A 14,839-nucleotide genomic window follows, 5' to 3' on the forward strand; every position below is an offset into this window, starting at 1 on the left:
GGGGGCCAGCACGCGAGCAGAGCGGAGTGACAGCGAGGGAACAGCGAGGGGCTGCGGCGGGCAGGCACCTGCGGCGGGGGCGGGGGGCGCGAGCGCGGGCGGCCGAGCGATGGGTCCCCGGAACCCCGCGCTCTGAGTCCGGCCGGGGCCGACAATGCTGACGCCGAGACGGCGGCCAGGGCGCGGCGCGGGCCAGCGCTGAAAGTTGGGCGGCCCGCGGGGAGCGGCGCGGGACAGCGCGAAGACCCCTGGACCAACGACGCACAGCTCACCCTGCAACCGGGCAAGGGGCGGGGGCCGCTGGCCGAGTTTGCGGGACGGGGGCGCCGGGGTTCCCCTCTCCCCGCTCGGGACGCCCGCCAGCCGGACTGCGCCGTGGGATGTAGCGCCCGATCACCGCCTCCCGGACACCCGTCGGACCCTCTGCCCCGCGGTAAGCCGGACGCGCGCCCACCTCGGGCTCAGTCCATCCGTCTGTCCGGCCGCATGCTGTCTGTGTGTTCTGCGGCCCGGCCGCCCGGAGCGCGTTTGGCGCGGTCTCGTGACTCCCTAGCCGCGGGAGGACTCCGTCCGTCTGTTCATCCCGAGCGTAGCGAAATGGGTTGTGGCCAGGGACCGTATAGAGGGGGTAGAAGGACGCTTTGACCTCTTGCCCTGGCCACGACCTTTCCCTGCCTCCACCCACCCTCAGTTGTCAAGCCCAGCCGTTCACAGGCGTTCAAGGCGGGTCACGTGAGGCGAGGGGGTCGCCTGTCTATCCCCCAATTGCAGCCTCTTTGAAAATGGCCCCGCGATCTGACCGAGAACAAAATCCACTTCTGTGTTGAGCACCAACGTTGCTCAACGCCAGTCAACCTTAGGACAGGTGATTAGGGATGGAGTCTCTGAGGATTTCACGTTTCATAGTCGTAGAAACTGAGGCTGGAGAGCCAGGCAGGGTCTGCTTTTCTCCCATGCTCGGCGAACCGAACCGCAAGGGAAGAGAGGGCCGAAGGAGCCTCAGAGCTGGGAGAACTTCCCCTGCAACCTGCTTCATGCCCCCCTCATCAGCGTCCATTTGTTCCACCCCCACCCCCTCTTCTGCCCTAAGTGCAAGGTGGGGAGGGGATGTAGGAAGACAGTAGGTGGGAGTGAGATGGGGGTTGGCTGGAGGCACAGGTGGCTAGACTGACAGGTGAGGCGCTCAAGAGTAGTAAGAATGGCCGAGAGAGGTTGCAGGAAGCAGATTTTCAGGGAGGGAGGACTGAGGGCCAGGCATGCAAGCCACAGAGGGGGCCAGAGCTCCCCGTGTGAGTGTATGTGTGTAAAAACTATCCACTCCCCCCCAGTCTTGTGACCTCCAGGCTTGGGTCCTTTAGGGGTGCTGTCAGCAGGACTTTAGGGCCCGAGGGCCACACTGTGGCCCTGACTTGACCTTGTGTGAGAGTTGAGGTTAGCAGGTGGTGGGAGAGGGTACTGGGATAATGGCTGGGGTACAACATTCCAGTGGCAACTACTACTGGGGTAGAGAGGGCTGAACCCAGAACATTCCACTCTATCTATTCTCCATTGGGAGAAGGAGCTCCTTCTGGGGTTTTCCATGACTGGGCTGTGGGCCTCATATATCAGCCATTCAAACCAAAAACTGAAATCCATTGTCATCAAGTCCATTTCGACTCATAACGACCCTACAGAGGGTTTCTGAGATTGTATCTTTATGGGACCAGCCTTTCAGCTTCTCAGAAATCAGCTCCCTTCGCCAAGACATTGGCACTCTCCCTCCCCAGCCTCGATTTCGACATCTGTGGAATGGGCACATCAGTTCCTGCCACACTGACCTTCAAGATGGGCCTTAGGGCTCAGATGAGCTGGGGGGGGGGGGGATGTTTGTAGAATGGACAGTTGGAAGTCAGGACTCCTTTTATCTTTGGGTAAAGGGGGGTATCTGGCCTGAAATAGAGAACCCACTGAGGATGAATGAGAACTAGTGAGGATCTGGGGCTTGAGAGCCCCTTGGATTACCCTTGAAAAGGAAGCTTCCTCTGAAAAAGTCACTGGGACAGCAGAGCTGGCCTTGAGTTTCTGCTGGGTGACCTTGGGCAGCTGGTGTGACCTCTCTGAGCCTCAGTTTTTTCACCTGGAGAATGGGGGTGATGGTATCGACCTCCTGGGGTTGTTGAGCCATTTATAGCTGCCATCAGATGTCTGAAAGCAGCTTGCACAAGCCTGCAGCATAGTAGGTTCTTAAGAGAGATTTGCGGAACCAAGAATGAAGCCGCACTCAGATGCTGCAAAAAGATGCTGCTTAGACGGGAGAAGTGGGGAGGGGAGGAGGAACAGTGTAGGCTTACAGGGCGGGCTGGTTCTTAATGTGGATCTGGGGGAGGCGGGGGCGAGTGCTGAGGGGGGTGTGAGGAGGAGGGGGCCCCTCTGCAGGGACCACTGAGTCACGAGGACCTGTAAGCGACATGACAACCGGCAACATGGTAACCAGGAGACTAGAGACGGTGGGAAACGGAGCTGGATCGGTGTGTTGGGGGGTAGGGGTGGCGAGACTGGCAACATTGGGGTGGAAGGTGAAAGAGCTAGGCTAGACTTTCAGAGTCCGGAGGGGAGGACCTAGGTCAGGTGGGCTGGGGCTAGGTGGATGATCCCTATAGAGGATGAAAAGGGACCTCCAGGGTCCGCCGGGCAGGGGGCTTCTCCTGCACCTCCCCAGGCTGCTCGCTTCTCTCCTCCACATCTCCACTTTTCATGCCTCTCCCCCTAGGATGCCAAATTTGGCTCACGCAATCTGTCGTCTCTCTTCTGAGATTGGCACCAGGACCAAAGCTAAGTGCATTACATCACCGCCGCTCCCCCAGCACGAGGGGAGAGGGAGCCGGAGGGCTGAAGGGACAGAGGGGCTGGGGGGGGGGGACGTCACACAAGCAGCCAACCCACAACTTTCTTTCCTGTTCACTTACCTCTCTCTAGCTCTCAGTGGTTGGGGACAGCCAAGCAGGACCTGGAAGCCAGACACAGGGCTCCAATCTTGGGGAGGTCCTAAGGCCAAGAGAAAGTCAGGCCCTTGCTGCCCACACTGGTTAGGAGGGCCAGGAAGCAGGAACCTGACTGGATAACCTGTCTGTTGTTGCCTTGCGTTGTGACCTTGGGCAGGTTCCCTCCCCTCTCTGAGCAGAGTACACATCTGTGTAGAGAAGAGCTGGCCATACGGGATTTGGGTGACAATCCTGAAACGGGGTGTCCACTGCTCTACTGGGCACAGGAGAGGGATCCTGATTTTGCCATCCCTCTATGTGACCTTGAGCAAGTAGCCTCCCCTCCCTAAATCTCCATCTCTTCACCTGTAAAATGGGGATGTTAGAACTCTCAAGGCACTAGACAAGAAGGCAAGGAACCAGGGAGAGATGGTTTCTGGTTTCCAAGTCACAGACACTCCGGGAGTGTGTCTGGAGGTAGGGGGCAGGCATTAAAGAAAGTCTGGGGTTGTCTCAACCAGACAGAGGCTTGGGACTTAAATCACTGGTCTGATGCCCACATTTTACAAAATGGAAACTGAGGCTTAAACTAGGAAGAGGACTCCCCACAGGGCCCTAATGAGGGCTTGGGGCTGGAGGAGGCAGAGCTGGGACCTAACCCCAGAGCTGCTGGCTCCCAACCCTGCCTGGAGGCAGCTGAATAGAAAGGCAGACGCCCACACATCCTGGGAAACTGTAACAAGCCCTAGACTGGGACCCAGGCAGGAGCTCTGCAGGCCAGTTTTTTGATTCCTTTGGCCTCCTCTCTTCCCCTGCCTTGTTCATTAGCTCCCTCACTCCCACCCTCCCTGGACATGAACCTTACCCTTTATTTGGTATGTTCCAGGAGACACGTTTCACACTCATTTTGAAGCCGGTTGTAGATAGTCCCAGGCCTGGACAGTGTGGATTTGGGGTGAAGCTGGATGGTTAATGGTTCCTTCTAGAAAGTTCCCAGAGTTACAGAGAAGGGTGTTCTGTGAAGCAGTGAGCTATTCAAGCAGATCCAGATGATCACCTGCCAGGAGCCAGTTTATGGGCGAGGTTGAATGACATCCCACCTCCTGAATCTCAGGCTTCTCTCATATCCCTCAAGGAAAAGCTGAAATTAGCCTCCATCACCTACCCGCTTCCCAGCAAGATAGCTCACCTCATCTTGCCAGGCCCTGAACTAGGGTCTTTTGCAATTGCCATCTCTAATCCTCCCTTGGGAGGTTGATATGTGTGTTCCTATGTTAAAGGTGGGCAGGGGGAGCCCCTGCTCAGAAAACCTATGTGATTTGCCCAAGATTACCCAGCAGGGAAGTGGAGGATTCTCAGGGGATGACTTCCTAGGAGAAGAGAGGGAAATGTGCTTTCCCTGGGTTGGAAGTTGGCAGGAGATGGTCTGGTTGCCCCCACAGTTCAACTCCCCCTTAGATATCCTCTGGAGCTCAATTCTGAAGACACAGATGCAGACGGGTAGAAATCAGGGGGACTCTTCTTACAGACGGGAAAACAGTCTCAGATGAGGAATAACTTGGCCCAAGTGGCCTTGAGAGTTCGATTGGGGCCAGGCTGCCTCGCTCCTGGTCTGGGACTGTTCTCTGTACTAGTAGGCACAGAGGGGCCTTTGGGCTGATGGTTTTTGAGGTCTGAGATTGGGGGTGCAGGCAGTCCCGATGATTGTGCTGTTAAAGCTCTGGCTGAGGGTCAAGGACTCAGGCTCTGGGAACAGGGAGGGGGTTAGAAACCAGCGGGGAGACAGCAGGTCCTCCTACCTCTGCCCCAGGGCCACACACATGTCAGCATCATACAGCCTGCATGGAGTCACGTTTGGCTGGCTGGTGAGCAATTTCCCTCTAGCCAGGTCAGGGGAAGGAGCTCTGGTAGCGTAGTGGTTACAAATCAGGCTGTGATTCAGGTCAGCAGTTCGAAACTACCAGCCGCTCCGTGGGAGAAAGATGAGGCTTTCTGCTCCTGTAAAGATTTACAGCCTCAGAAACCCTGTACAGGGTCGCTATGGGTGGGAATGGACTCGAAGGCACTTAACAACAACAACAGGTCAGGGGACCCTTTATGAGTGGGACCTGCCTGGTAGGAGGAGCTGCTTGGAGAGAGAAGTCTTAAGGGTGGTTTCCTGTGTGACCTTAAGTCAGTTTCTCACCCTTTCTGAGCTTAGCACGCCCAAACAGCAGAGTCTGGGCTGAATTATCTGTTTCCACCAAGTAGCTGCTGTTGGGCTGTCATCTCTGTGTGCTCCTCCCATCCTCACGCAGACCCTGGCCCCTGGGCAAGGGGCGGGCCTGAATCCTGGGGGTTGGCATAACCTTTAAGCCTCCTCGGGGCTGGCGACTCAGCGCTCCTCGGGGTGTGGGGGGATCTCTGGGTACAGCCCTTCTTCTCCTTTTCATCTTTATTTTTCTCCTGTTCCCTCTTCCCCTCGCTACGTGGGCTGATCGCTGCTCAAACTTTTAATTCACATGGTAATTGAAATAATCATATGGGCTGAGGCCCCTCTGCTTGTGACGCTGCAGCTGGTGGAGTTCAGCTATGAATAGAGCTTGAGTCACACACGCTGCGCGCGCGCGCTCCTGCAGGCGCGCACACGGCGCTCACGGGGTGGTGGGTGGGGTGCAGCGTGGGGGATAGGGGTGGGCTCACGCTCCAGCTTAACCTAGTCTTGGCTCCCATTCCCAAAGACTTTGACCAGTTCTGTACCTGTGACTTGCCATCTGGTCCCTGTGGTGAGTTTAGGGGGGACTTATGGATCAGTGGTTCTCCCCGTTTTACAGAAGGAGAAACTGAGGATCAACACGGGGGAGTGGTTGGCTCGAAACAGAATGTGCCTGGATTTGAAGGGATGATTTCTGCCACTGTTCATTGCTGGGGCAATAGGGGAGCTGGAGAGGAGAAACGCTAGCGTTTGGTTCTGTCCCCTCCCTTTATGTCTCTGAGCCTCGCCCTGTAGTTTACACACACACAGTTCACACTCACACGCCACACGGATGGATGGTGAATACTGCCTGGCATCTGAATGGCAGAGATGTTCTGCAGGACAGGGGATGAACCTTGTGTGCCAGGTGCTGTGCTGGGCCTGAATGCCATGATTTAGCTCCATGAGGACCATTCCCCCCACCCCACTCCACCCCACCCCCACCACTTTTTCAGAGTCTGTCAAGCAGGAAGCTTCTGCAGTTGGAAACATACATCCCTCCTTCTCCTACCTTGGTGACGGGTCCAGTCATTCTGAACTCCCCCTGCACTTGGCTCCCTGAAGGAGGGAGGGCATGTCTTTTCCAGCCCAGACTCTCCTTTCTCTCCCTGGGACAGTCCTATCACTTTTCGCTGTTGCTGGAACATCTGGCATCAGCAGGCATTGCAGGTCCAGGAGAGGGCCCTAGAGTAACCTGGCAGATGGTCCAGACCAGCAGGGTTGGCAGCATGTTGTGAGGCTGGGGCTGTGTTCTAGGTGGGCCAGTGGGGGGCTTGAGAAGGGCTGAGGGGGCTCCTGGGAAGATGAGGATGGAGTGCAGAGGAGTTCATGTGTCTGGGGTGATGGACACAATTTCCCAAGCTTTATCTGGCCCCTAGTCTGCTCCTGTTTCTGCCTTCTTTTCTGGGCCCAGAGATCACAGTGACTTATCCAAGGTCACACAGGGCTCGTTGACGCCTCTGCCTCTCCTTCTCCAGGGCTGCTGACACCCAGTCTCTCTCTAAGGCACACCCTCCAGCTCTGGGGTTTGGAGGAGGAAGGGAGGAGCTCCATCTCTTTATCCCCCACTTCCCTGAGAAAATCCCTAGATTGGAGTAAGGGAGAGCAGCCCCTTGTCACAGCTGGTGCCAAGGCGAAAGAGTCCTGCTGCCTGGAATTGCGTCTCAGCTCAGCTACTGCTTCACCCGACGTGACATTGACTAGGTCACTGTCCCTTTCGGAACTTTTCTTTGCTCCTCTGTGAACCAGGGACAACCTGAGATGATGGTTGGGATATGTCCAGTTTTTTTTTTGTTTTTTTTTCTTTTGTGACCCCATCTGTTTCTAGAGTCCACCTCATTCCACCTGGGCTGCAGAGATGAAAGGGGCCCTTCGCTGGACCAGAGATTTGTGCACTGTGGACACTGATACCCATTTAACTGATGGGAAAATTGAGGCCTCGCAGAGTAGGCTTGTTCAGCCTTGAGTTAGTGGCAGAATTGGTACTGGGTTTTATTGTCTGAACTCTGGGACACCTTAGCAAAGTCTCTTGCTCGACATGCCACATCCTGCTGCTTCTTGCCAACCCCCACCACAAATTTGCTTTTAGGGTCTCTTCCCTTGCCCTGTAGGCCTGAGAAGGTGTCCCGACTGCCCTCTGCCCTGCAATGTTACAGTGTTGCTCACTCTGGAGGTAGGGGTCAGATGACATGGGAACAGATTCTAGGACTCTGTGCAGCCTTAGAGGTGGAGGCAGCAGGCAAGAGCTGGAGAGAACCTAGCTGAGGGGTGAGTAGAAAGGTCTTTGAATCTCCTGCCCACGCAAGCTTCCTTCTCCAGTCACTCCAACAAATGGACACAAGAACCCCCACATCCTCATAATGGGAGCTTACCATCTCCTGGACAGCGCCTTCTATCTCTGGAAGGTTCTGCCTCCCACTTTGGCCCTCACGCTGCATTCTGCGGCCTGAAGAACCCAGACTGTCTCAAACAGGAGTGGTGGCTGCCGCTTCCATGAGTCTCCTCTCCTGCTAACTTAGCCCCATTTGAAGCCCTTTACAGGGACAGGAGGTCTGGAATCAATGACAGCTCCCTGAGTGGTTGTGTGGTCTTGGACAGTCACTGCACCTCTCTGAGCCTCCACACCCTGACCCAGAAAGGTGGCCTTGGGCCTCTACATCTGAGGGTGCTGAGAGGATCCTGTGAGCCTGAGTGTGGGGTGGCCTGTAGTTGATATGAATTACTTGGTGGCCAGTGGTGATCCCAGCTCCCCTGTCCTACCCCAGGCATACACACTCCGTGGCCATCACCTTCAGATATTGCTTCTCTGAGTATCTTGGATGTTAGCACCCTGGCTCCTGCTTTGCCCCTCTCTGAACCCTGCCCTCCTCCGTTAGCCCCGGAGACCTGCTTGGGGAGGGCAGGACTGGCTAAGTGCCAGGCGCCATGCTGTGCAGCTGCAGACCCGGCCACCTGACCTTGGCAAGTCTCTCTCTGGCTGGGCTTCAAGGCCGTCCCCCAGGCAGCAAGGCTGGGCTGGGGAGCAGGAAGGAAAGGGGCTCCAGGGTGAAGCACAGAAAGGGGCATGGATACCCACATCAGCAATGGTCTGCCCCAAAGATCAGAGATCAGGGCACAGACAGAGAGACAGCCAGCCACAGTGCGCCGCTACACAGACCAGCAAGGGGGAGCCTTATTCCCCCAAAATCCACTGGGCTCCTTGAGGAGGTATGTGAGAAACTGCTGGATGCATGGCACCTGCCAGTGGGCAGTGGTGGCTCTAGCATAGGACCAGGGAGGGGACTGGACTCAGAACCCAACGAGTCTCTGTTGTTTGGGCTGCAATATGGGGATTATGTGACCTTAAGTCCCCCATGGCTTCTCCCTCACAGTTGTGTTTCCCAAAAGCCCATAAGCAAAACATGACCAGATGCAGCCTCAAGACAAGCTTCAGATCCTCCTTCTTATCCACTTACAACCCTACGCACCATACAGGTCAATGCCCCGTAAACTGGCCCAACAGTGTGGCTGGTGACGTTGATTTAGTGATGTGCACTACATAATTTTTAAAAAGCAGATAAAGTAGAAAACATCAAAGTATTTCACTTGTAGTGAGGGTCAGTATTGTTTCATGTAACCCTTGTTTCTTGTTTTATGAAGCTCTTGTTTCAGCTCTGAAAAAATGCAGATTGTATAATGAGCAGCAAATGTACAGAATATTTGCTTCTACTTTGGGTGGTGGTCAAAATGCTTAAAAGTTACTGTCTTAGTTACCTAATGCCACTATGTGAGCTGAGGGAGCATGGTGGCTCTGTAGGATAATCACTGGACCGAAAACCACAAGGTCAGCAGTTCGAGCCCACCAGCTGCTCTGTGGGAGAAAGATGAGGCTTTCTGCTCCCACAAAGATTTGTAGCCTTGGAAACTCTGCAGAGTCACTATGAATTGGAACTGACTTGACTGCATTTAACAGCACATGGCGCTGTGGGCTAATGCGTTAGACTGCAAAGTCATTTGAACTGCAAGGCTGGTGGTTCAAGCTCACCAGCTGCTCCTTGGAAACCCTATACAGGGTCGCTATGGGTCAGAATCGACTCGACGGCACGTCACAACAACAATAACAACCATAGAAATACCACCACAAGTGGATGCCTTTAACAAACCAATTTCTTCTCTGGCAGTTTAGGAGGTTAGAAGGCCAAGTTCAGAACCCTAGCTCTGGAGAAAGATCCTTGTCTCCAGTCAGCATCTATGGGCCTGGAATTCCTTGGGGTTCTCCATGTGTCTTAGCATCAAACGTCCCCTGGATCTAGAAGCTTCACAGGGCAGGGAGCCCAGGTCCACTCTCAGCTCTTTCTTGGTGCAGTGGTTCCCTCTCAGTTCTGCTTGCTTCATCTCTTCTATATCTCCAAAGGCATTGACTCAAAATACAACTTCGTCCTGTACTCATAACAACATGCACCTGGCTTCCTAACATCACAGGAGTGAGGACTGAGACCACATAGCATAATGACACCATGGGAGTGACTACATTATGTTTGATTACATCATGAGTGCCAAGCCACTGAGAACCCGGGTCCAGCCAAGTGGACTGAGAACCTTAACTGTTGCAGCTACCAACCTACCTACCCTGCATGGAGCTGCCACTGATAGAGGCTTGGATGTGCAAATTTCTCTTGCCCATGCTGCTTGAATCCTAAGAAAATAAGTGCTGAGTATCCCAGGATGCTAGGTGGTGTCAATGGTTATTTGCTGGACTATACTAACTGAGCGTAGTGGTTACGAATCGGGCTGTGACCCTCAAGGTCAGCAGTTCAAAACTACCAGCTGTTCTGCGTGAGAAAGATGAGGCTTTCTCCTCCTGTACAGATTTACAGCCTCGGAAACCCTGTACAGGGTCACTATGAGTCAGAACCGACTCGATGGCACAAAACAACAACAACATACTAACTGAAACGTTGGTAATTCAAACCCTCCCAGATGCGTCTCAAAAAGTCCCAGCCTTGAAAACACTATGTAGTGGTTCTGTTTTACGTCCATGAGGTCAGAATCGGCTCCACAGCAATTCACAACAGCGGCATCCCAGAATGCCAGGGTTCTCTCTGAAACAGCCTTCTTTCCCTTGCCCACTCAGCTCCACTGTGGGGCCTGGGTCTCATCTGCCAGCATTGGCTGTCCTGCTCTCCCACAGCTTTGTGGGACCTTCCCACAAAGTCCTCTGCCTTGCTCTTGTCTTTACACACAGAGTTCAGCCAAGTAGGCTTGTGTCTTACTCATCCGTTTCCCCAGCACATAGTAGATGCTCAATAAATGTCCGCTCATCCAACAGTTGTTTATAGAATGCCCCCAGAAGTAAGGCACTGTGCTGTGATGGAGGTACAGTAGGCAAGAAGGCACATTCAGGGTGATGAATAGGTGAATGAAGGAACCAGGGGCTTGCCTGAGGTCTGAGAGTCTCTGATCCTAGGACCCAGCTGGAGGAGTTGTTCAGAAATGATGAGTGAAGCCCAAGAACTTTCCCCGCATGCCATTCGTGTTCCAGGAGCCAGCAGGGGTGCTGGAGGGGCGGATCCTCCTGATCTGTCTGTGTGTCCTCTCAGGGAGAGCGGGGGTGGGGGGCTGTCTACCATAGCCCCTGGGGCTTCTCTGTGTGAAGACAAGACTCCCTGACCTCCTGGGAGGAACCAGGGCTCTGCGGGGAGAAGGAGGCCTCAGACAACCTGTCCCCACACCCAGCTTAAGGCCTCTATGTTGAGTGTCCAGGGCTCAACTCAGAGGCCACCTCCATTGATTGCCCTCAACCATGCCCTATCACATCCCCCTGCTTAAGGACCTTCAAGGGGATTACAAAGGACTAGAATGATCTCATTTCTTTGTCACTTAGAAGTATTTATTAAGTAACTACTATAGATATAAGGAGCTCTAGTAGCGTAGTGGTTATGAGTCAGGCTGTTAACCTCAAGGTCAGCAGTTTGAAACTACCAGCTGTTCTGCAGGAGAAAGAGGAGGCTTTCTGCTCCCATAAAGATTTACAGCCTCGGAAACCCTGTACAGGGTCGCTCTGAGTCAGAACCGACTCCACGGCACATAACCACCACCACTGTGGATAAGCACTAGACTGCTAACCACAAGGTCATCTGTTCAAACCCCCCAGCTGCTCCACGGGAGAGCTGTCTGATACTGTAAAGATGCATGCTCTTGGAAAGCTATGAGGTCATTGTGAGTTGGAATTGACTCACTGGCAGGCGGTTTGGTGTGCGGTTTGGTAGAAGGAAAAGGAGTCCCAATGGCACAGTGATTAAAGCACTCAGCTGCTAGCCAAAAGGTCAGTGGTTTGGACCCACCAACCATACAAAGGACATGTGTGGCAGTCTGCTTACATAAAGATTTACAGCCTTGAAACCCAATGGAGTTTTAGTCTCCCCTGTAGGGTCATTAAGGAGCGCTGGTAGCGTAGTGGTTATGAATCGTCGCTATGAGTTGGAACCGACTCCACGGCACTTAACAACAGCAACAACATAGGGTCATTATGAGTTGAAATCTATTTGACAGCAATGAATTTGGTTTTTGGAGCCCTGATGGCTCCGTGCTTAAACACTGGGCTGCTAATTGAAAAGTCAGTACTTCTGCGGGAAAAAAGATTTGGCAATCTGCTTCCATACAGGTCACAGCCAAGGAAACCCCTTGGGGAAATTTTACTGTGTTTTCTAGGGATGCTATGAATTGGAATCTGCTCAACAAACAACATGTGTCATTAGCTTCTAATCTTAAGGTTGGCAGTTTGAGCCCACCCAGCGGCACTGTGGAAGAAAGACCTGGTGATCTTTTTTCATAAAGATTGCAGCCCAGAAAAGCCGGTGGAGCAGCTCTGCTCCATAACACATGGGGTTGCCATGAATTGGAACCGACTCTATGGCCACGGGTTTGGTTTTTGATTTACGTGCCAGGCAGGAGTCTTTGGGTGGCACCAGCAGTTAAGTATCCGGCTACCAACCATAAAGACTGCTGATGTGAATCCACCCAATGTTGGCCTGTAAGGGAGTCCTAACAATTTACTTCCCAAAAGTCCCAGCCACTGAAAACGTTAGGTAAAGGGTTCTACTCTGAAACCCATGGATTTGCCTTGAGTCAGAGGTGACGTGTTTGGTAGCACATGTTTGCTTCTTGTGTGCCAGGCACTGTGGTAAAACGTCCCTGGGTTTGAGAGGGCTGCACATGAGATGGGTGAAGATGGGTAAATGCTTGAGGAAACTCAGAGGGAACTGGGGGGCGGGGGGGGGGGAGCCACTTTGGCTGGGCTGATCAGAGAGGACTTCTTGGAGGAGGATGGAGAGTAGGAGGAAATAGGGGAAGAGGTCCTGGACTCATGTCCTAATTGGTAGAAAGGATAGAGCAGTAGAAGGATCAGTCAGTGCAAAGGCCCTGCGGTAGGAATGAACGTGGTATGTTCAAGGGACAGGGAGAAAGGCCAGTGTGGCCAGGCTGGGGATAGGAAGTGGAAGGATGATGTCATAACGGGCAGGAACACACCAGGGCTGGGAGTTTATCCTGAGCCAGCGGAGCCTCAAGAGCTTTAAGCTGAGGAGTGACGTGAATTGTCAGCGCCATGTGAAGACTGGCCCTGGGGAGATGAGGAGAACAGAACAGGCTGTGGGTGGTGATGTAGCATGCTCCGGGAGGGAGGAGTAGGGAGCACCCAGAAATCGCTGCTTGTTCACCTGCTGCAGGACTTGGGGCAGGCTCCTCAGCTCCCTGTAAGAGGGTAACAACGGCAACTGTTGTTTTAACGTGTTTTTAAAAGCTTTTGTTGTGAAGTGAGTGAAAGTTCACAGGGCAGATCATCAGTTTTACATTCAACAAATCATATACTTTATTTCATTACAATGATTATAATCCCCTCCGTGTGCCATCAGTTAACAGTATTTCTCTCTATTCATTTTAACTCTTTTTTTCAAAACACTCAGGCATATATAATAATTTATACCACCAAAGGGCACATTCTGCAAGTCTACCTCCTGGCCACCAGCTCTCAGTCCCTCTCTTTCCATGAATCTAGAGTCCTCAGCTGCTCCCTCTGTCCAATGGCAGCAATTGTCTGATGTGTAATATTTGTAGTCGTTGTTGTCCATTGTACTTGGAGTCCACGGCCCCTTGTGATTGAGTAACACTGCTCTCTAGGACTGTCCAGGCTGTGTTCTATCAGGCATAGAATGCCAAGCCTGTCTTGAGGTACCTCTGGATGGATTTGAACTGCCAATCTTTGAGCAGGGGCTGAATGCTTATTATCTGTTGACACCACCCAGGGACTCCTGCATATGGGTCCCAAAGCAAAACCCCGGCTGTTGAATTGATTCCGGCTCATATAGAGCTAGCTATAGAACAGAGTAGAGCTGCCCCACAGAATTTTCCTGAGTTACAGCTGGTGGGGTCAAACTGCTGACCTTTCGGTTTGTAGATTGGTTACTATAAGACTACTACTGTTAATGAATTTAGGGAGGTTTGAAGGAGGAGGCTCAGGTATTAGGCTGAAGTGAGTGTGTGGGATTAGAACTTGGGGGTGGTGAATCGTTCTGTGCTGATTTGTAATTCCACTTTGATATCCCTGGACACGTGGAACCAAATATACTGGATGCTTATCAAGGAGGGAGATGCAGGCTGGGAGATATTTTAAGCTACATCTCTGGATGGGGTCTCAGGGCGTAAATGCATGGGGTAAGTGGGTATTGAATGCCTCCATGTTTTATGGATGCAGCTCAGAGAGGTTACTTTTCCCAGGCTCACACAGCCCATAAGTGAGGCATCCTCAGACATTCTGGGCCACAGTCCCTCTTGAGGACCTTTTGAAGGCTACAGCCCTTGTACTCAGAAAAATACACATTTGTTGTTGTTGTCAGGTGCCATCGAGTCGGAACCGACCCATAACGACCCCATGCACAGCAAAACGAAACAATGTCTGATCCTGGGCCAACCTCACTACTGCCGCCACACTTGACATCATCAATGATGCCACCTGGCTGATCCATCTCGTTGGGGGTCTTCCTCTTTTTCTCTGACCCTCCACCTTACCCAGCATGACATCCTTCCCAGTGATTGTTTCCTCCAGACAATATGTCCAAAGTATGAGAGATGAAGCTTAGCCATCCTGGCCTCCAAGGAGCACTCTGGCTGCACTTCTTCCAAAACAGATCTATTGGTTCTTTTGGCAGTCCATGGCACTTTCAGTATTCTCCTCCAACACCACAACTCAAAGGCATCAATTCTTCTACGATCTTCCTTATTCACTGTCCAGCTTTCGCATCCATATGAGGAAAAATACACATACATATACACTATTTGTAGACTCCGGATGTGGCGCTGTGGGTTAATGCACCAGACTGCAAAGCCGTTTGAACTGCAAGGTCGGTGGTTCAAGCTCACCAGTCACTCCTCGGAAACCCTATACAGGGTCGCTATGGGTCGGAACCGATTCAACGGCACTTAACAACAATAACATTCACTATTTGTGGACTCCTGATGTGGCGCTGTAGAATAAGCACTGGGTTGCTAACCGCAAGGTCGGCAGTTTAAACCCACCAGCTTCTCCTTGGAAACCCTACACAGAGGTCATGAAGTGTCGGAACTGACTCAATGGCACTTAACAACAAAAACACACTATTTAAAAAATTTT

At 52.8% G+C, this 14,839-nt stretch overlaps 1 protein-coding gene across 1 annotated transcript in view; it reads left to right on the forward strand.

Moving 5' to 3' along the window:
- Positions 1–215: 215 nt before the first annotated feature.
- Positions 216–14,839, forward strand: part of KCNJ4 (potassium inwardly-rectifying channel, subfamily J, member 4) — a 30,756-nt gene continuing 16,132 nt past the window's right edge. The window contains exon 1 of the mRNA XM_006865187.1: positions 216–433. The gene's annotated coding sequence lies outside the window, so the exon portion shown is untranslated. The remainder of the gene's footprint in view (positions 434–14,839) is intronic.

The sequence above is a fragment of the Chrysochloris asiatica genome, unplaced genomic scaffold (assembly GCF_000296735.1).
Source record: "Chrysochloris asiatica unplaced genomic scaffold, ChrAsi1.0 scaffold00076, whole genome shotgun sequence".
NCBI lineage: Eukaryota > Metazoa > Chordata > Mammalia > Afrosoricida > Chrysochloridae > Chrysochloris > Chrysochloris asiatica.